This window comes from Lynx rufus, unplaced genomic scaffold (genome assembly GCF_022079265.1).
Source record: "Lynx rufus isolate CCGP_SWC_20201006 ecotype Redwood Valley unplaced genomic scaffold, mLynRuf1.p SCAF_6, whole genome shotgun sequence".
NCBI classification, from domain to species: domain Eukaryota; kingdom Metazoa; phylum Chordata; class Mammalia; order Carnivora; family Felidae; genus Lynx; species Lynx rufus.
In genome coordinates, this window is record NW_025814878.1 from 16,066,233 (window position 1) to 16,088,497 (window position 22,265).

At 40.6% G+C, this 22,265-nt stretch overlaps 1 protein-coding gene and 1 non-coding gene across 2 annotated transcripts in view; both read right to left on the bottom strand.

Moving 5' to 3' along the window:
* STX11 (syntaxin 11) overlaps positions 1–22,265 on the bottom strand; it is a 37,446-nt gene that overhangs the window by 10,523 nt on the left and 4,658 nt on the right.
* On the bottom strand, positions 6,615–6,718 carry LOC124529535 (small nucleolar RNA U13). The gene has a single exon (XR_006966419.1). It is a non-coding gene; the product is annotated as a small nucleolar RNA U13 (small nucleolar RNA).

The window sequence follows — 22,265 nt, forward strand, 5'->3', positions numbered from 1 at the left end:
GCACCATGCAATCCCTGTGAGGCCCTATTGTCATCCCTGTTTTTACAGGTGAGGAGGAAATTTGAGGCCTAATGAGTTAAACAACTTGCTTAAAATCACAAATTTCATAAATGTGGAGCTGAGGCCTGAATCCAGAAAATGTGACCACAAAAGCTACACTAGCTTCTTTTTCCAGAGACTTATAGTGAACACTTTGAAATCTTTAATCTTCTGGGAACTGTTTCCTGTCTTAGTGCGTTTGAACTGCTATCACATACCACAAACAGGGTGGCTTATAAACAACAGAAATTTATTTCTCACAGCTTTGGAGGCTGGAAGTCTGAGATCAGGGGGCCAGCAAGGCTCCTGGTGTGGCCTGCTTCCCGGTTCATAAATGGCTGTCTTCTCACTGAGTCCTCACAATACAGTAGGGCCAAGCAAACTCTCTGGGGCTAACTTTAAAAGGGCATTAATCCCATTCATTAAGACCTCATCCTCATGACTTAACTGCCTTCCAAAGTCCCACTGGGGATTAGGATTTCAACATGTGAATTTTGAAGGACACGAGCATTCAGACCGTATCCCCTTCCCTAGTTGAGGTTTTGTAGCTGCAACAATTATCCGCATCTAATAACCTAGATCTGAATGAACACATGAAAATCTTTTCACCATTAGAATCATCACCTTCTTTCTCATAATAATTTCCTTACATCAAGAGTTTCCCCAACAACACTGCAATGTTTTGGCTATTAGAGCCTCTGTTACTCTATCAGGCAGGAATAACTCATCACAACTTGCCAAAAGTCCACAGAATTAACATTCGTAGATAATTCTCTTATAACTGATTCACTGTAGTTAGGACTGACATAAGTGCTTGAAATAACAAAGCACTGATACTTGGAAATACGAGTTTTACAGTCAGGAGCACGAAAGTGATAATAGAGGAAAAGCTAACGAATGAGTTTGGTAAGGGAGGGAGTGAAGAGAAGAGCACTCCAGGATCAAGGTTCAAATCATCTATACAAGTTTTTCCAGTCTTATCTGTATTAGCATTTACAAACAAAAACAGCTGCTGTATCCTATGACTGATTTGGCTTTGGCCCTGGAATGTGAACCAAACTTGTGCCTAGGAAAGACAAAAGAAAACATCAAGGGGAATAAATGTTGAGTCCAATATATCTTTGATTAAACTTTCATATTTTATAACTATTCCATGGGGTATTTTTTAAAAAAGGAAAACCGATCGAGTTTTTGAGAATCATTAATGACCTTTTCTTTCCCAACTCATAATGATGGTTAAAGGACAATCTCACAGAATTTTTACATGTTTCTTTCATATTCTCTTTCTCATAGACAAAGTCCTATGAGCCACTGATTCTAATCCTGTTGGCTGTTTACTCCTCTTCAATTCTTCAAGGAAACAAATTGTTATTTTTAGTTGACAGTTTTTACACCCGCACAGAAAAATCTCAGTTATCCAACATCATCAATGCAGGTTTTTCCATGTAAGTGACATCTACTTAATTGAAACTCTCCCTTCAAATGTGAAAGGTGCTCACTCATTTTTTTTGTTGGAAATCCTCTTCTAACATGCATTGATAGGGGTGTCTAGGTGGTTCAGTCCACTGAGCATCTGACTTGGGCTTGGGTCATGAGGTCATGATCTCAGTTTGTGGGTTCAAGCCCCGCGTCTGGCTCTTTGCTGATGTCTCAGAGCCTGGAGCCTGTTTGGGATTCTGTGTCTCCTGTCTCTCTACCCCTCCTCTACTTGCTCGCATGTGTGCTCGCGTGTGCGCACTCTCTCAAAAATAAATATACATTTGTAAAAAATGCATTGATGTATTTCATTCCTGAACGAGAGGATACTGGATACAATTTATTGATGACTCAGATTGTCATTATTAACATCTTTGAACTCTGTGGTGATACACTTTCATTTGTTTCCAAATGTTTCTCTTGCCTCAGGGTTAAAATGTCAAACCCTTCCTCAGATATTTCCATATATATACTGCCACTGATATTCCTCTCATTCCCTTTACAGGTTGTAGCAGAAATTTGGTAAGAAATTAGATAAAAGCCAAGCATTTAGCAACGGTAAGCTGCACGTGGGTCAGCAGCCCTCTGGAAGCAAACCTACTAAGTAAAGAAAGGAAGGAAAAACTAATGTCAGTGACAAACTGAGTGTCCAATATGAGTCAGTCTGTGTACCAGACAACTGATACGCAGTCCATCAACAATCTTCACAATAACTTTGTGAGGAAGGTAACAAAATTTTCAGTTGACTAGGAACTGGATCCCAGAAAAGTTAAGTTCCTTATCCAATTCAGCCCATCAGTAAGTTAAGAAGGCTGGGATTTAAGCCCACATCTGTCCAGATCCTATGTTCATGTTCTGTCCACTCAATCCTGTGCTGAAGCTGTGTGAAAATAAAGGAAGGGAAGGAAAAATAAGATAAAAACAGAGAGGGAGGCGAACCATAAGAGACTCTTAATACAGAGAACAACCTGAGGGTTCCTGAAGGCGGAGGGGGGTGGTTAAATGGGTGATGGGCATTAAGGATGAGAGCTGGGTATCATACGTAAGGGATGGATCACTGGGTTCTACTCCTGAGGCCAAGACTACACTGTATGTTAACTAACTTGAATTTAAATAAATAAATTAAAAGGGGTTGAGGGAGGGTATGTGGTATAAGTGTTGTTAAGAAGAAACATTTGTCGGGGCGCCTGGGTGGCGCAGTCGGTTAAGCGTCCGACTTCAGCCAGGTCACGATCTCGCGGTCCGTGAGTTCGAGCTCCGTGTCGGGCTCTGGGCTGATGGCTCAGAGCCTGGAGCCTGTTTCCGATTCTGTGTCTCCCTCTCTCTCTGCCCCTCCCCCGTTCATGCTCTGTCTCTCTCTGTCCCCCAAAAAATAAATAAACGTTGAAAAAAAAATTTAAAAAAAAAAAAAAAAAGAAGAAACATTTGTCATCACTTGGACATTTCCCTCCCTGTAGACATCTCTCTCCACCTCCACCAGCCAAGAGGCACAGAGTTGCTTATCCAGTTGGTGAATCTGGAAGGAGAAGCTGCCCGTGGTAGCCCAAGCTTTTCTTCCTTCTTCCTTTTGAAAGTGGGCTTACCACCGAGAACCGAGAACTGGTGTTCTCTTTTGCTCTGCTCCTGGGTGGGAGTGCAGAGGTCAGCTGCTGTGGAGTGCAAGTCCATCTAATTCTAGGTTCAAGGACATACAGCAGAGTTCCCCACCAATGAAGCCACTTCCTCCAACCTGGTCTTTATTGATAACAGAAGTAACACTTTGGCCTCTGGGTGCTTTTTCCTTCTATTTCCATTGGTATGGAAATCAGATGGATAAAGGGAAGTGATGTGTGTTTCCTCCTCAATTAACCCCATAATTATGTCAGATAAAATCAGAGAAGCAGAAAAAGACTTTAGTGACTATCTTGCACCATACCTTAGTTTTAAAGATAAGGAAAGAAACGCTCATTGTATTTAAGTAACCTACAAATAATGGTGAAGAGATGGCTGTTAGCAAGGGGGGAAAACTCTTATGGAATAGACATTTCCATTGATAGCAAAAAGATTCTACCATATATAAAGCATTTTCATGAGCCTGGCATATACTGGAACCTCGATAAAGGAAACTTGATAAATAATTGCTATTAATTTTACTAATTTAATATCACATAGTCATCATTTCCATGATGTGATGACCGTCCGTTCACATGCTATTTTCTTGACCCGACCTCCCAAGTGCCCCATTCTTTCTCCAAATTTGTACATATTCTTTGTGGAAGATTGAAACAAAAATTCACTGCACATTCTGTGCAGCTCTTCCAGTCAAGACGTATAGACTATTTCTCAACTCCTCAAATTTGTGGCTATGGGACTTGCTTTGGCCACTTGGACAAGAGCAAATATGATGATGTAAGTAGCATCTTGGAAAGCATTGTGCAAAAGGGCTTTGCCATGGGGAGCCCCAGTGCAACACAGCAAAAACTACCTGATACAGAAACTGGTACCTAGAAGTAGCACACTGCGATAACAAAAACCTAAAACATTCAGCAATGGCTTTGGGACCAGACAGTGGGTGAAAAGCAGTGAGGTAGCATTTAGCAAAAACTGGGAAAATGGCATGCAAAATGTTAGTGGAGGTGGGGAAGGTGATGAGGAAACTGCAGCAGTCAGGGGAAAGACAGCACACATTACGACGTAGCAGCAAGACAATGGGCAAAGCCACTGTCTGTGGCAGCACAAAAGATCGAAAATGCACACAGTGAAGGTTGGATCCAGCTGCAAAGCTCTCCAGGCAGAAGGCTGAAAATGTGCGTTGAGTGCTTCTAGCTGCATATAAGGTTCTGCAAGGGAGACATGAGCTTAAAAAAAAAACAAAAAAAAACAAAAAAAACAAAAAAAACAAGAAAACAGAGTGATCTAATTAGTAAGCATTATGTAGAGAAAACAGAGAAGAGCCAGAATTCATGAGTTTGGAAAATAAAACCGTTTACCTCTAGTCTCTTCAGCTGGAAGAAAAGATTTTTATAGTAAGAAGTGGCTTCAGAGTAAAGACCTTTGTAAAATTTAATGTGGTGCCTAGAAGGCCTTCTCAGCTGGGCAAGAGAAGGGCTCTGAGACTCCCAAAGGTGTTATTACCTCATGGCAGCCTGACACTCAGCCCAAAGTAAACAGAGATCTGTCTTGAAAACAAATGGGGAAGTGGTTTTAGGGGCATGGACTCTATGGGATTCTTGGGAAATCCAGGTTGGTTTTTTTTTTTTTTTAACATTTATTTATTTTTGAGACAGAGCATGAGTGGGGGAGGGTCAGAGAGAGAGAGAGGGAGACACAGAATGTAAAGCAGACTCCAGGCTCTGAGCTGTCAGCACAGAGCCTGATGCAGGACTCGAACTCACAGACCGCGAGATCATGACCTGAGCCGAAGTCAGACGCTTAACCGACTGAGCCACCCAGGCGCCCCATGGGAAATCCAGGTTTTAAAGAGAGTTTTACTGATAAATAACAGAAACAAGACAGAGATCATTCAGAGGAAAGAGGCCTCTGGGTGCCTGCTTTTCTATGAGCAGAAAGTAGGCTAAAGAATCTATTTAGAAGCAGAAATAAGCCATTTCTCATGGGAAAAGAGGAATGTTTCAGAAGGTGGAGCCAAGAGCAGGGGAGAAAATAGGTATCAGTGAACTAGTCCTGAGAAGCAGAACTGGGTCTTAATCAACCACCCCCTGGCCCAGGAATGGAGGGACCTAGCAACATGGACCCGGATAGAATTGCCGTGGAACTGCGATTGTTGTGTATCCTGTAAATGTGCTTCTGGTTTTCTTTTAATGGATTACGTATTTTGGTTGTCCTTTCCCTATTTCATCATTATAGGTTAGGTGTGTATGGGGAAACATTGAAAGAGCTGTACCTGCAGGGGTCCCATCTGTGTCCAGATTAATGCAGATCATGGATAAGCCTCGACTTAGAAGCTGATGCCATAATATGAGACTTCTGGGAATCCCAGGGTGAAGGGGAGCATAGGAGAAACGTGAACAAACTTTGCCAGAGGCAGACTACACATGATTGTACAAAAAGGGCCACAAATTCTTAGCTGTACTTCTCAGCAAGAAGTTGTGTCTATTTCTCTACCTTTTGAATGTGGACTTGGCCATAAGACTTGCTCTGATCAAGAAGACAGTAGAACGTGGCAAAGAGAAAGAATGAAATATGGCCCTTTGTAGCAACGTGGATGGAACTGGAGAGTGTGATGCTAAGTGCAATAAGCCATACAGAGAAAGACAGATACCGTATGTTTTCACTCTTATGTGGATCCTGAGAAACTTAACAGAAACCCATGGGGGAGGGGAAGGAAAAAAAAAAGGTTAGAGTGGGAGAGAGTCAAAGCATAAGAGACTCTTAAAAACTGAGAACAAACTGAGGGTTGATGGGGGGTGGGAGGGAGGGGAGGGTGGGTGATGGGTATTGAGGAGGGCACCTATTGGGATGAGCACTGGGTGTTGTATGGAAACCAATTTGACAATAAACTTCATATATTGAAAAAAAAAAAACTAAGAACAAACTGAGGGTTGATGGGGGGTGGGAGGGAGGGGAGGGTGGGTGATGGGTATTGAGGAGGGTACCTTTTGGAATGTGCACTGGGTGTTGTATGGAAACCAATTTGACAATAAATTTCATATATTGAAAAAAATAAAAAAAGAAATAAGAAAGAAAGAAAGAAAGAAAGAAAGAAAGAAAGAAAGAAAGAAAGAAAAGAAAGAAAGAAAGAGGACAGTAGAACAGTAGAAATCATGATGCAAACAGAGGCTTGAAGAGCACAGCACACTGGGGCTTGCCCTCTCTTGCTGTGGGGAACATGGAAGCCGCCACGTGGAGGCTCAGGCCAGCCTCCTGGAGGATGAGGACCACACGGAGAGAGAGGCAGCCCCCAGCTCACACACCACTGCCTCTATATGACTGAGCTCAGGTGACCGGAGTGAGAGAAACACCCAGGACTTACTCTCTGCTACACAGTGCTGTGGAAGCTTTATATGAATTATCTCATCTAATCCTATGACTGTAAGAAATCACAGTATGATTTGGGAGGTGGTTCGTTATACTGACAAACCATCTCTTCTTTCTTTTCACGTCAGACAGGTAATGTGCTGACGTCGTAACAAGGTTTAAGGGTGGCGCATGTCACAAAACAGCGTGAGCACCCAATCATCATGCTTATGACCTACAAGAGGATCTCAAACCACCTCTCCTCTAAAGAGAACCTAAGAGAATGACATGAATCCTGGATAAATCATAATTTTTAAAAAGCAAATGTTCAGGCATTAAAATGAAAGTTTGGGGGTGCCTGGGTGGCTCAGTTGGTTAAGCGTCCGACTTCAGCTCAGGTCATGATCTCACAGTTCATGAGTTCGATCCCCACGTCTGGCTCTGCGCTGACAGCTCAGAGCCTGGAGCCTGCTTCGGATTCTGTGTCTCCCTCTCTCTCTGCCCCTTCCCTGCTCATGCTCTGTCTCTCTCTGTCTCAAAAATAAATAAACATTCTGAGAAACTTAACAGGAACTCATGGGGGAGGGGAAGGAAAAAAAAAAAAAAAAAAAAAGGACGTTAGAGTGGGAGAGAGCCAAAGCATAAGAGACTGTTAAAAACTGAGAACAAACTGAGGGTTGATGGGGGGTGGGAGGGAGGGGCGGGTGGGTGATAGGTATTGAGGAGGGCACCTTTTGGGATGAGCACTGGGTGTTGTATGGAAACCAATTTGTCAATAAACTTCATATAAAAATAAATAAATAAATAAATAAATAAATAAATAAACATTAAACAAAAATTTAAAAATAAAATAAAATAAAATAAAATAAAATAAATTGAAAGTTTGTTGCTCTGAGTTTTAAAACACAAACATAAGTAGCATGGACCAACGGACTGTCCTGATGGTGTATGTCCCCTACTTGGTGATCGTGGCTCCCTTGCCTACTTGGATTTTAATGCAGTGCACATTTACAATATTCTGTTCATATTGTACACAGACATTAATATAAAGCATACCCAGAAAGGAGCATGTGTCTCTTACCATGTCTGAGGACAGCCTTTCTTTCCTTTTGAAGACTGTGGTCATAATCATAGTAAAGAGAGAGAGAAAAAAAAGATGCTAAAAAAAGGTTATCTTACACACAAGCAGCCTCTGCAAGAAAGGGCCTGCAGAAACCGTTTAGTAATGAAGGGTGCTAAGTAGGAGTTCTTGAACAGTGGGGGTAGGACAGTGCAAAGAGACCAGGCACTTTTAACCTTGGCTGAGTTTCAGTCTGATAAGAGATTCTGAGAACTTGAAGAGCCAGTTCTGAAATGGAGGTAGATGGTTTCAAGTGTATCACAAGTCTGCCATTCAGATTGCCAACATAAAGAACACTGGGCAGACAAAATGCGCCTTCCAAACATGACTTTACTCCCATTTCCCACACCTTCCTTTGTCATCTGGGACCGGAGACGTTTCTGGCTATCATGCTACAAAGAATAAAAATTAGTGCGATGTGATCGAGGTTTCTAAGGAGCATCAGAAACTGACGATGACCCTATTAATCTCTCAGCGTGTTAAAGGCAATCAGTTTATTTCTTTTCAGAGTTGTAGAATCTGCTCCGAATTCCACAGGCACTCAGGGAAATGTAGGAGACTGGCAATCCGCCCCTGGGTCTAGCCTGGACTGCCTCACTGCCTTCAGGATTCCCAGCAGTGAGAGAGGGCAACACCTAATAGATGAGTGCTTTTCAAACCTCCGCTTATGTCACATTTCTTCTCTCCACCTTATCTTCCCTTCTGCATGGGATGGTGGACAGAATTAAATGAGACAATCCACATAAAGCTCTTCAAAGAGTGCCCAGTCGAGTAAGCTCTCTGCATACGCTACTTGCTATTGTCTGTTCTGTGATTTTTAATTCACTCAAAAACCCAAAGGATGTTCAGCAACCATTAGTATAAACAGTGCATTTACTGATACAGTATCAACAGTTTATTACCCATCTCGCCTACAGTCATAAGTAAACAATATCTGTGCATTACTGTGTTATTTGGGGTTTTAAATAATTTTTGTTGCAATTCTTTCACTGTAAAATCTCTTTTTTCTGAGTATGAAAGCAACACATGCTCTTTCTTTTAAAGAAGGAGGAGGGGGGCGCCTGGGTGGCGCAGTCGGTTAAGCGTCCGACTTCAGCCAGGTCACGATCTCGCGGTCTGGGAGTTCGAGCCCCGCGTCAGGCTCTGGGCTGATGGCTCGGAGCCTGGAGCCTGTTTCCGATTCTGTGTCTCCCTCTCTCTCTGCCCCTCCCCCGTTCATGCCCTGTCTCTCTCTGTCCCAAAAATAAAATAAACGTTGAAAAAAAAAAAAAAAAAAAAGAAGGAGGAGGAAGAGAAGTCAAATGATACAGAATGGAAATTTAAGAATTCATATCCTCTAATGCTACTTTATGTAACTCTATAAAATAACCAGGGATAAGTCTAAAACATTTTCTTCCAGACTCTTCTCTATTTATAGAGTTGTGAATACTTAAGATGCAGGCTTCAGCACTGACCCTGACCCTGTGACATATGCAATGGCTTCTTGCTAAACCGTAGGAGTGCCTGGGGTTTCTTCCCACCTGGGGCCTCCCTCAGGGATACAGGCCCACAGGCAGGTCCTGCTGTACTCTGTACTACCACCACTTCTGTGCAGGTGAAATCAGGAACAATGAAGACAACTTGGAAAGGGGAAGGAAGTTCTAAAAAGAAAGAGAATCCTCCTGTTTTGCTTTCACATTTAAGAGTCTCAAAATGGTTTCCCCAATTTCACATACCCCAGAGACTGTGAAAGAGTCTAGAGGTGACTAAGTCGGTCTGAGGACTGACATCTTCAAGATTTAGAGTTTATAAAGTCAGTGACCAGGTTTTCTTTTGGGAGCAGATTGCCAATTAAAAAAAAAATTTTAATGTATTTATTTGTTTATTTATTTTGAGAGACACACACATACAGAGCATGACCAGGGGAGGGGCAGAATCACAGCGGGAGACACAGATCCGAAGAAGGCTCCAGGCTCTGAGCTGTCAACACAGAGCCTGACATGGGGCTCAAACTCGTGAATCGGGGGATCATGACTTAAGCCAATGTTGGACCCTTAACTGACTGAGCCACCCAGGTGTTCCAGATTAACAATTTTAATTCAGTAAACATCCATCGAACATCTCCCTCATGTATGTCTCAGAAAGGTAAGCCCTATTCCCTACCCCACTAGTAAAATTTTGTTCTTAGTAGTGGTGGGCTTTGTTTTGCCTTTCAGTTGGATACAGGAACATGTAGGGAAAAGTCTGGCTCTTCAGCTCACTGATATTGAGTCCTGACGGCAAATGTGGTGTGGGAGAGAGGGTACTCAGCCAACTGTCAGAGGACTTATGCCAACTTCCATCCCCAGCTGTATAAAGTTGAGCAAAACATCTCATGACTCCCAGTGTCAGGTTCCTCACCTATAAAATGGTTATGACACTACCTGCCTCATAAGGGTCTTTGTGGGGGGAGGGAATCATTAAATGATGTAAATAATACATGCAAAATCACTCTATAAATTTTAAACTATTTTACAAACATGGTATTAGACATTATTATTTTGCACCATTGCCATGCATAGTTTATTTCACCAGATTATTTATTCAAAATACTATAAGTACTACTCCTTAGAAAACATATACAGACCACGTGATCTAAAACCATCCTATAAAACCACACAACTATTCTATCACCAGTTTCTGTATTATTCTGATTACTCAGGAGATAGAATATTAATGCCCTAATTTTACTCAGAACCACAAGAAAGTATGAATTAGATGTTTTTCTTTTTTATTTTTAATATTTATTTTTGAGAGAGAGAGAGAGAGAGGCAGAGCACAAGCAAGGGAGGGGCAGAGAGAGCAAGGGACACACAGAATCCAAGCAGGCTCCTGGCTCTGAGCTGTCAGCACAGTGCCTGACCTGGGGCTCGAACTCACAGACTGAGAGATCATGACCTGAGCTGAAGTCAGACGCTTAACCAACTGAGCCACCCAGGCACCCCAGATGTTTTTCATTCACTGTATGAAGGAGGGCCAAGGAAACAAACTCATTTACAATGAAAGTTTTTATTTCATGGTGAGTATCTTACATTTTGCCTATCAAAGAAGACAAACAGCGGCTCCTTGCAAAACAAAACTAACAAAATAAAAAGCAGGATCTGATCAAATTTCTTACACATTTACCCCAATATAAACTCTTCCACAAAAAAGCCATGCTGCTTATTGCTACGTAGAATCAACAGCTAAAGGTGTTGACCTTTTAATATTAACAGAATTTAAAGTTTCCCTTATTTCAGAGCTTCTATTTTGGATAAAAGGAAAGTTGAATCTTTACAGTGATATTGGTAACAGTCATAATTGGAATCAAGAGATAAACTCCTACCTGCCCAAAATTGCAGAAAATTCTATACTGAAGAATAACTGGATCTATTCTCCTATGCACAGACTGTCAATACCCACGTAGAATAATTTCAACAACCATAAAATGCGTAGAATTTTAAATATCCTAACTTTCTGTTGAGCATTCATGATAATTCGATTTTAACATTATAATAAAATATCTCAATCTTATTAGCTAAAATACATATGTCAGCATACAAACGATGGCATGTTAGGCTTATTTTATTTGTGTGAAACAAGTCGGGCATCCTGTTAGCTAGCTTTTAAGTAACATTCATAAAATAGGCTATGATTGCTGTTCTTGTGCACATCAATCAAGACACGTGCGTTTGCATGGGCTACTGTGACAGACTTACACGTTTCTTCAACAAGTGTTTAGTGAGCACCTACTATGTGCCAGGCAATATGAGAGGACAAGGTTAGCCCAATGAGCAAAAGAGATGTGGTCTCAGTTCCTTACAAGTATTTTTTAAGATAAGCAACAACGGCAACATAAAAAGCTTATAGAAAACACTTTTAAAGAAAGACATGAAAATCCAGACATGTGAAATAGACCCCTGAAATATTTAAAGCTGAAACCAAAACTGACTTAGGCAACTTCCTGATTTTTGACACATTTAAAGACAGGACTATGAAGATGATAAGGGAGACACGTCTTCAGTTTTCCGTGCGATGACAAAAATTTTCTTAGTTTCAACACTTGGTATCAACTATGACACAAAGATATAATAGCTGTACATTTAAAAGAGGTTGCAAAGTCAAATAAACCTGCACTGGACTCCCAGCTCTAAGCAAATTGGAATAACACCAGCAATCTCAAGGAGCACGCGGTAAGATGCCTGACACACAGTGAGTGAATTCTCACCCAAGGCAATGCTTAGGCTTTTACTCCTGGTGGGGAACATACATGCTTTCCATGAACATCAACAGTAAAATTTGTAGATGAGAACTGAGATGTTTGCTTTTAACTTATTGCGGCCTAAAGAAACTACACTATGGCCATTTTATCCTGTCCTCCTTCTAGACATGCTCTCCAATCAGAGATGACCCTTGCCCCTCCCCATCCCCTATGCAAATCCAAACTTGCCCACTTAAACAGCCCAGTCTTATGTTCCAGTCTATATTTTTTAAGGCAAAGGTAGCTATTTTGATGAATATATCTGCTGTTAACTGCTTTTAGCTTAATCTACCACTTATTCCAGAAAACACATTTCTATTTTCAAAGATGACCCCTATATTCTGGATAAAATGGCAAAGTAAACATTATTTCTGCTCCTTTCCAAAATCCTACCCAAAGAACTTATACAAAGGCATACACTGACAAGGAAAAAGATCAGAGAGAACAGAGCAACAATAAAATTCTGGAAATTGTAAAGCAAGTGGACAAGGGATTACTAACCTAGCAAGGAGTTAAAACATCGAATCTTAAGCTAACAGTAGAGAATGCCAAGAAACAACCTAAATTACACCATTTGATAAATACCCAGGAATCAGAATTAAAGCCTGAGTACCTGTGAAAAAGGAGGTGATGGTGGGGTCTAAAAACAGAGTTTGGTTAAAGCCTTTTTAAGAAGGGAGAGGACCTATCATCCTTTGTCCTTCCTTAGCAGGTCATTAGACAGGCTAGACTCTGAATCTATACCAGGTGAGAGGTACTTTATCTGTAAAGAGGAGGATGAGATTAATGTTTTTATATGGAATGTGGACCTCCAAGTCCTCTTCCTTCACCTACTGTCCAGCACACGGACCCATATCATAGGCAGGAGGATGAAAAACCTTTTTCCATAAAGTACAAAAGAAGAAACAGGGGTGCCTGGGTGACTCAAGTCAGTTAAGCATCTGACTCTTGATTTTGGCTCAGGTCATGATCTCATGGTCATGAGTTCAAGCCCTATGTCGGGCTTCACACTGAGCGTGGAGCCTGCTTGGGGCTCTCTCTCTCTCTCTCTCTCTCTCTCTCTCTCTCTCTCTTTCTCTCTGTCTCTGTCTCTGTCTCTGTCTCTGCCACTCTCCCCACTGCCTGAAAAAATAAACAAACATTTTTTTTAAAAAGAAGAAAGAAAGAGGTGAAAAACAATTTAAAAAAGGAATTTGGAAGTCCAGTACTTTAAATTCAAATTCTGAATAACAGAAATTTCAGAGAGAAGACATCATACTGTGGTGGTTGGGGGTAGGGGTAATAGAAACAGATCACCTACAAAGTATCTAAGGTCAAAAAAGCTTTGGACTTCTAAACAGCAACGCTGGAAACTAAAAAATAATGGAACAGTACCTTTAAACTTTTGGGGAAAATGTATTTTCAACCCAGAATTCTATACTCAAGCCAAATCATCAATCAAATATGAGGTAGAATAAAGACATTTTTTTGGATATACAAAGTCTTAAAAAAATATTTCCTATATTGGGGTGCCTGGGTGGCTCAGTTGGTTGAGCGGCCGATTTCAGCTCAGGTCACGATCTCGCGGTCTGTGAGTTCGAGCCCCGTGTCGGGCTCTGGGCTGATGGCTCAGAGCCTGGATGCCTGCTTCCAATTCTGTGTCTCCCTCTCTCTCTGCCCCTCCCCCATTCATGCTCTGTCTCTCTCTGTCTCAAAAATAAATAAAAGTTAAAAAATATATATTTCCTATAATCTTTCTCAGAAAGAGACAGGGAAATGCATTACAACAAAACAAGGAAGTCAAGCGAAAAAGATACAGACTCTAGAATCCTAACCTGAAATTCAACAGAGGAGAGAGGCAGAGAGCACCCCCGGATAACAGCAAAGGGAAATTCTGTGATGACAGCTGTGCGCTGGACTGGGAGGCCATCTGTCTAGACTAGGTATAGTAGGCTATAGGAGAGATTTCTTCAGAAACATGAAGCTCAGAATTCCTGATGGGTCCAAATTTCTTGGGAGGAGATTTAGACAATTTGGGATTGAATAGGTTGTAAGTATAAATTAAACTAACAACAACAACCCCAAACAATTATGTAGTTATAGGAGAGTAATCCTGATATAAAACATGGATCTGCTGTAATTGGTATTTCCATAACCACAAGCATATAATCGTTACATATTGATGTAACTCAAATTAGGATTCAGCTGTACTGGGAGGATGAATACAGTTCTTGAAGGAACAAGAGTGGTGCCTGTCTCTGGCAGCAAGGGCTGAAAATGAGCTAAATCATCACCTTCTGCACAAGGAAATCAATAGATGATGCCCAAAACGGAAAAATCAAGAAATAGTAATAGAAGCATATTATTTAGAGATACAAATATAAACACCAAAAGAATAAGTAAACGTAGTTGAAAGTGGTTGCCTTTGGGGAGAGGGAAATAAATGAAATAGAAAGGGACAGACTTTTTTTTTTTTATCAGACTTTCATTTTTCATTAGTCTTCAATTATGTGTGCATGTTTGATACAATTAAAAACTAGAGAAAGGAAAGAAGGAAGGAAGGAAGGAAGGAAGGAAGGAAGGAAGGAAGGCAGGCAAGCAGGAAAAAAGAACGATATAGGCTTTCTGGAAATCCAAAACACCACCTACAGGGCAATGCTGTGAATTCTGGCAGCAGGTAACCAGGAGCTCTCCATCCTTCCTGCGTACTTCTTTCTCCCTGTCTTTCTCACACAACCACCTCTTTACAGATTCCACTTGAGAATGAGCACTTAGACACATGTATTAGTGGAATCTGGAATTCCCCCCAAGTTAATTTTTTGATTGCACTAAATCCAAAATTCTGACCAAGGTTTAAAAAAAATTCTAAAAAATAAAATGATCCTTAAATAAAGTTCAAATAATAAACGATTAAAGTTTTTTATAAATTGAAAAGAATATAGCACTGGTAAAAAGAGGAAAGCTCTTGCTGATATTACCACTTGCATAAGACCATAGTTAAAAGCATAATAATTTTGCAAACACAAAAATTAGATTAATGGACATGAATACAACACTAAGAAATAGACCAATTTTATACAAAATCTTAGTATATGGAAAGAAGCCATCAAGAAGTAATAGTGGAGGGAAAAAAAATAAGCAACTAGGCTGGTATAATTGACTAGTAAGAATTGATTCCTCTCTTAATTGGGTGATGGTCATTGAGGAGAGCACTTGTTGGGATGAGCACTGGGTGTTATATGTAAGCCAACTTGACAATAAATTATATTCATACAAAAAAAGAATTTATTCCTCTCTAATACTTACTGGAGACCCTACGATACACCTTAGGGACATTAAAGAATTAAAAATGCAAAATCAATAACAGAAACACTAACAGAAGGTGAAGTTGAATATCAGTACTCTGGGAAAATGATAATTTTCTTTTTTTTTAATTTCTTTTTTTTAAGTTTATTTTATTTATTTATTTTGAGAGAGAGAGAGGGAGAGAGCAGAGAGAACATACATGCAAGGGAGAGGCGCAGAGAGAGAGAGAGAGAGAGAATCCCAAGCAGGTTCTGCACTGTCAGCACAGAGACTGACTCGAAGCTCAGTCTCACAAATTGTGAGATCATGGCCTGAGCCCAAATCAAGAGTTGGATGCTCAACCGACTGAGCCACCCAGGCGCCCTGAAAATGATAACTTTCCATGAGATGTGAGGCTATGGAAGAAATCTCAGAGAAAAAGATAACCAAATTTGACTAAATAAAATGTGAAATCTCTCTGCAACAAAAAGGAGTAACAAATACTAAGGATTAAAGCAAGAGATTGGAAGAAAATATTTGCACAAAACATAACAGACATTGTGTAGGTACTCGGTATTGTATGCAGAGACACCCCAACTGGTAAAATAACATGGCAATAAATTATCGAGTAAAGTATATAGAAATACATTTCATAGGAGATAAAATATTCTCAATAAAAATATGAAATATTTATTATCTGCTATTTGGAAAATATATGCAAATTAAAAATAATACATTAGACTTATTAATTTAGCCAGAAATGAGTGGGAAAATCAGAATATAAGATTTATCTATGCTTTAGCTACTAGGACTAGATGGAAAGAATACAAATGAAAAAACATATTGTGTACGTGGATGGCCCTAGCAGGCAGTATATTAAGCGAAATAAGTCAAACACAGAAAGACAAATACCACATGATTTCACTTGCATGTGGAATCTAGAAAACCAAACAGATGAAAAAACAAAAACAAAACAGAAACATACTCATAAATAGAGAGAGCAAACTGGTGGTGCCAGAAGCATGGGAGGTGCTGGGATGGAAGAAGTGGGTGAAGGGGATTAAGATCTACAAACTTCTAGTTATGAAATAAATAAGCCACGGGAATGTAAAGGACAGCATAGAGGATGGAGTCAATAACACTGTAATAACATTGTACAGTGACAGATGGTAACTACACTTATTGTGGTGAGCATTGTAATGTATATAAATGTCAAGTCACTATGTTGCACACCTGAAATGAATATGATAGTTCATGTACTATGGTTCAATTAAAAATACAAATTTAAAAACCCTTATGCTGTGCTCACGCTGTTATCCATGGTATGTATAGGTATCTAGATATCAACAAAAAGGAGAAAATGTCTATAGCACTCTAAGTTTTGGCAAAGGGCAATTAATAACTTGACAAATTTTCCAACTAAACAACAACAAATATACACCGACAGGATGGAATGTTCCTCTTTTCAGATGAGTTGACACTATTATAATTTTGATTCTTTAGGGAACAAGTTGTAAAGAGTTTCATCTTCTAGAGTTCTCCATTTTCTAAGGGAGAAAATATTTCATTTCACCACCCTAACCTTTTATTTAAAAATTCCAATTCTTAAGGAAAATATCGAAGTTGAACGAATTTACAGTTAACAAAGTATTCCACAAAATTCAAAGTGGCCTAACTTATAACCTATACTTCAGCAATAAACTAAGGTTGAACTATACAAAATAGAAGCAAAAGAACGAATGTCAAGAATTATTTCCAACCACTCAGACACTCCCTATATATAATATTCACTGTAAAAGCAAGACAAAAAATTAGAACATAAATTAAGTCATACTTGAAATAAACCAAGGAACATGCCAAGGCATGGGAAGAAAGACGTAAGAAAACATGGTAAATGGTCATCACAGGACATCACATGCCGTCAGAGTCATGTTTTGAGCCTGAATTATGTTGTCACTTGCACAATGATTTTTAATTCTGATTTTTAGTATCAATGTTATTCTAAGATGTTGGATGGTGTAGACATGTGTTTAAGTTGACTTAGGTGAGACCCAGCAGAACATTCTACACTTTTGTCTACATCTAGTAAGTGCTGCTTCATGATGACTTAATCCTCCCCTCCCTGCCGTCAGTCAAGTGACTGGCATTTTTAGTACTTAAAGTAGACATTCACAAGATAAATATGCCCATGTTAGCCCTTGGTGTCTTTGCTTGGCGATGTCAGGTTAAACAAGAAGTATGTTCTCAATAGAGAACCAATCTGGTTACTTTCTCAACCCAAGGATCCCCTCTTAACTCAGATACCACATTCAAGGTTGTTTATTAAATGTAATTAATGTAAATAAATTATAATAGAAGAGCTGCAGGAGATTCAAAGATTGAAAAATCCAGAAATCACAATCCCTGCCCTCAACTAAGTCTGTAAGTTATGGGGAAAAACAAGCAGGTACAGAAATAATACAAGGGAAAGAACGGGCCAGAAAAAGACAGAAGAGCCCAGTAGGAGCTCCCACACCAGGCAGAGGCCACATACTACAAAAACCACTGCTGCAGGAAGAAGAGAAGAACAGACACTGACCACTGAGCAAATGTGCCTCAAACTGGGTCTGTAACAGAACCCAAGGCAAATCTGTCAAGCACCCTCCTGGGCCAGAATCCTCAGATTCTTAAAATTTACTTTTAAAAAGTTGTGATATAAAGCTCATGATTTTCAGAGCTCTAAATTTATTTTCTTTTACTACATATTAAGATATTAATTAACTTTGGGCAATGGCACATCGAATGAAATGCAAACCGACTTCCTTCTCTGTTCTTTGCTATCTATTTTAGTCATTAAATGAAGGAGTGATTTTCTTGATCTCTCTTCGTCAACACGTGTGCTTACACACTGGACAGGCAGAAAGACACAGACACACACGCGCACACGCACACACATACACACACACACACACACACACACACACACACACGTGTGAAGGATCGGCCGATTTTGAATTAGACAGACCGAAAGATTTTCCTTTGTTAAAAAGAGGTCCTTTGTCTTATCACCAAAGCCAGCCTCATAGCTTCTATTCTTGTATGTTTCACAAGATGGGAAACTCTCTGACCTTAGACTAAGCTGGAGGACTGATTCTATGATCTCACACTTTGTGGCACTTCCTCTTTCCTGATATTTACTGTATTCTATTGTTAATTGTTTTACTGCCTATCCTGTCTGCTCGCCCATAAGTTCCAGGGGGTCAGGGGCTATACCTGCTGTGTTTGTCATGTACCCCCAAGTGCCCAGCATATAGCATCATATTGTCCTAGGAATTTATCAGACTCTTCTTTAGGTGACTAATACTTCCTGCAATGACCGGACTCAGAATCAGTAGGTTTAAAAGTGCTTTTCCCTTTGAAGAACAATAATTATTCCCAATTTCAATGAATAAGATAATATATTTTCCTGTTCATAGTTCTCTCTCTCTCATCCTTTTGTATGGTCATTTAATTTAAAAAAAAATTTTTTTAAGAGAGCATGTGTGCATGCCCATGCAAGACTGGGAGAGGGGCAGAGGGAGCAGAGGGATTGAGAGAGAGAGAATCTTTTTTCCTTTTAATTTTATAAACGTTTATTTATTTTTGAGAGACAGAGAGAAACAGAACATGAGCAGGGGAGGGACAGAAAGAGAGGGAGACACAGAATGCCAAGCAGGCTCCAGGCTCTGAGTTGTCAGCACAGAGCCCAATGGGGGGCTTGAACCCATGAATCATGAAATCATAACCTGAGCCAGTCAGACACTTAACCAACTGAGTCATCCAGGCACCGAGAGAGAGAAAGAGAGAGAATCTTAGGCAGGCTCCATGCTCAGCACAGAGTCCAATGTGGGGCTTGATTCTACAACCCTGGGATCATGACCTGCGCCGAAATCAAGAGTCAGATGCTCAACGGGCTGAGCCACCCAGGTGCCCCTGTATGGTCATTTAAAGTTAGCAGACAGTACCTCAAAGCTTTATCTGACCTAAAACTTCTTGGAACCTTCTTGTTCTCCTAGAAAGTTTTCTGATTCCTATAAATTCAGTGATTTGCCCCCTGTGACTATTCAAGGAATTTGGCATTTCTCACCCAGCTAGTAAAAGGCCAAGTCAGAATCATCACTCTCTTTCCAGCAATCTGGGGCAGATGCCAGCCAAAGAATTTGGGGCAGGCTCTCTTGGCCACACCAGGATTTTGCTATGAAAGATTAGGGGTGAGTGTCATTATATGAAGCCTGCCAGGCGGCCCCCTGGTTTTCATTAACTTCTTGCTAATTTGAAAAATCTCAATAGGCTTGGTCACCAGCAAAAGCATAAGAGTTTGGGTCTGTGGTTCTCAAACTATAACATGTATAAAAATCAGGTGGGGGAGTTTTTTGAAAATATCAGTTCATAGGCTCCACTCTTAAATATTCTGTTCCAATAGATATCAAATGTGGGCCTGGACTCTCTGTCTTCTATTTTGTTGTTTGGTTGGGGGGGGTGTTTTTTTTAGAGATCCCAGGTAATTCTGGTGATTATCATCTACAGGCTACATGTTGAGAGTCACTGGACTGTTCTGGGGTTTTTCAAAGGCACAGAAAAATGAGAAAGGGAAGAAGGAAGAAAAAAGAGAGAAAACGTAGCTTAATATCCATTCAACAATGTTACAGCCCTGAATTACAGCAAAGACTAGCATGCATTCCACTTCTGTTCTGGGTCCAGACAGACAAGGGCTTCCCGTTAGCTGTGGCGTCAGAGGTTACTTCTCTACCAGGTACCACCACTCCACCCATCCCGGCCCTCCTTCACCAGGCTCCTAACCTTCCTGGGATTAAGGCTACTTTACCTTCCTGCTGCCCGGCCAGCCATTCTAAATCTTTAAGGGCCTTGGAAAAAATGCCAACTTTCTGGGCTCCACTCAGCAGGGCAACCGTCTGGGCCAGAAAGACACAAGCGAGGCCCTTCCAGAGAAAAACATTCCCTTCCGTACAACAGTTGTGGATGATGTGATACTCTGATCCCTTTAGGACCAAGGCCCTCATTCTCCCAGTTGCCAGAAATGTTGACTACCGAAGGCTCACAGCTCTAGGAACTGCCCTTGACTGAAGGAAAGCTGCTCGCTCCAAGACGGCACCTTCTGCCTAGTGTGGCCTGCAACCAATGACCTGTTTAGGCAGGGAATTCCGATGACCAGCTCGTGTGCTGGCAGAGCAATTCTGAAGGGCCATTCCAGCTCCAAGGCTGGGCCCACCACTGTACCTGCACGGCGGTTCAGTTCCTCCCTCTGCATAATCCTGCTGCTCTCTCTCCCTGACAAGTGCTGTTCCCACAGCACCTCTCAATAAACCCCCTGTACGCAAATCTCACAGTCTATTTTCAGGAAACGTGAACTAAGAGAGTGAAGTTGCCTTTTTCAGTCAGGTAGCGACAGCACAGGGGAGTGGGCATCTGTACCTTACTTCTAGAGAAATCGGGTGGTCACTTAATTTCTCCAAGAGTGTCTCTCCTCATGTATAGACCTCAAATACAGATAACAACAATAATACTTTTTGCCAGGCTTTTATGAGAAGGAAAAGAGGAAATATATATGAGAGTATTTTGTAACGAATGAAGAGCTATATGTATTATCAGCTAGGCCCTGGTTTACCATGCAGTAATCAGGGAAGGCAGGAGGGATTTACCAACATGATATGATTCAGCTTACACACTGTGTCCTACTTTCTCAAATCAACAGATCTGTGTCACTAATCAATACACCTGGGCATGTAATAAAAAAAATTAGAAGTAAAACCAGGTGACACATGCGTTGCTGCAATCCTGAAACTGAAACAGAAGACAGAATAACACTCTGTTTATTGGAAACACTCTGTTTCCATATGAAGATAGCAACAGAGCAATTTCCACTACTCTGTAAAGTCGGAATTCACATTTTTGCCCAGTAAGTTATGCAATGAGTAATGGAGTATCACTTTACATCCTCCAGCAGAGAAACAAGTAAAACAGCTGGGTATACAAAATGAGGAATACTTTTCCAGGCCACTTAGTATTTTCTGCATTACCTGGATACTGTAGCCACTGAAAAGAAACAACAAAACAAAACAGTACACAAATCAAGTTGAAAACATTGAGTTAGCTCAAGGAGGATAATAAGAAATTACCAATTCTAAAACTATGCTTTATGTTAAAAGTTACCAAATTATTGAATGTTACCAAGAACTTACATGAGATATACAAATAACGTCTAGTATTTACAGATGTAGAAGGTGTGGTTAACAATGACTTCATCTGACAGATGGTTTTATTATCAGCAAAAGTCACGGAATGGTTAAAACTGGAAGGAAGCTGACAGACCTATGAAAGCCCCCAGCCCCAGTGATTCTCTGCTCACAGAGAAACCACAATCAAAATGAAGAAGCAAGACAGACCCACGTAAAATATTAACCCAAACTCTTCCCTTTCTTATTATTTGAGCACTGAATGAATTACAGACAGGTATACAGGGATTCAGACCAAGGGGTAAACATGTGGGCTAGATCAATCCAGAAGGCTTCATGTCAGTCTCATATAATGAGAAGCTATAAATACCTTGATTTCCTGTTAAATCTGAAGAAATGCTGAATGAAACATTTCCTTCATGCGTGGAGAAAATATTTTAAAACTTCAAATTTAGAGTTTGCTGATTCAGTTTAGGTAGAATAATAATTCAGTGTGTACAATCTTTAAATAGTCCAAAGTGAGGCTTGTAAGGAGCAGATAATTAGACCTTGATTCCTGAACAAAAATCATAGTCTTAATCCAACTCGTGAAACAATGAGAACGGTGAAGAGCTGAGGCCAGGTTTTGAGGGGAAGGAGGGAGTTGGGGTTGTTTATCAAAAATACCCTTATCAAGACCAAAGGAATCTACCTGAATGCTGAAAACAGAAAACAAGCCCTGTGGGGCACTTGGTGGCTCAGGCGGTTAAGTGTCCAACTTTGGCTCAGGTCATGATCTCACAGTTTGTAAGTTTGGGCCCCATGTAGGACTCTGTGCTAACAGCTAGAAGCCTGGAATCTGCTTCGGATTCTGTGTCTCCTTCTCTCTGCCCCTCCCCTGCCTGTGCTCTGTCTCTCTCTCTCTCAAAAATTAATAAACATTAAAAATAAAAAGAAAGAA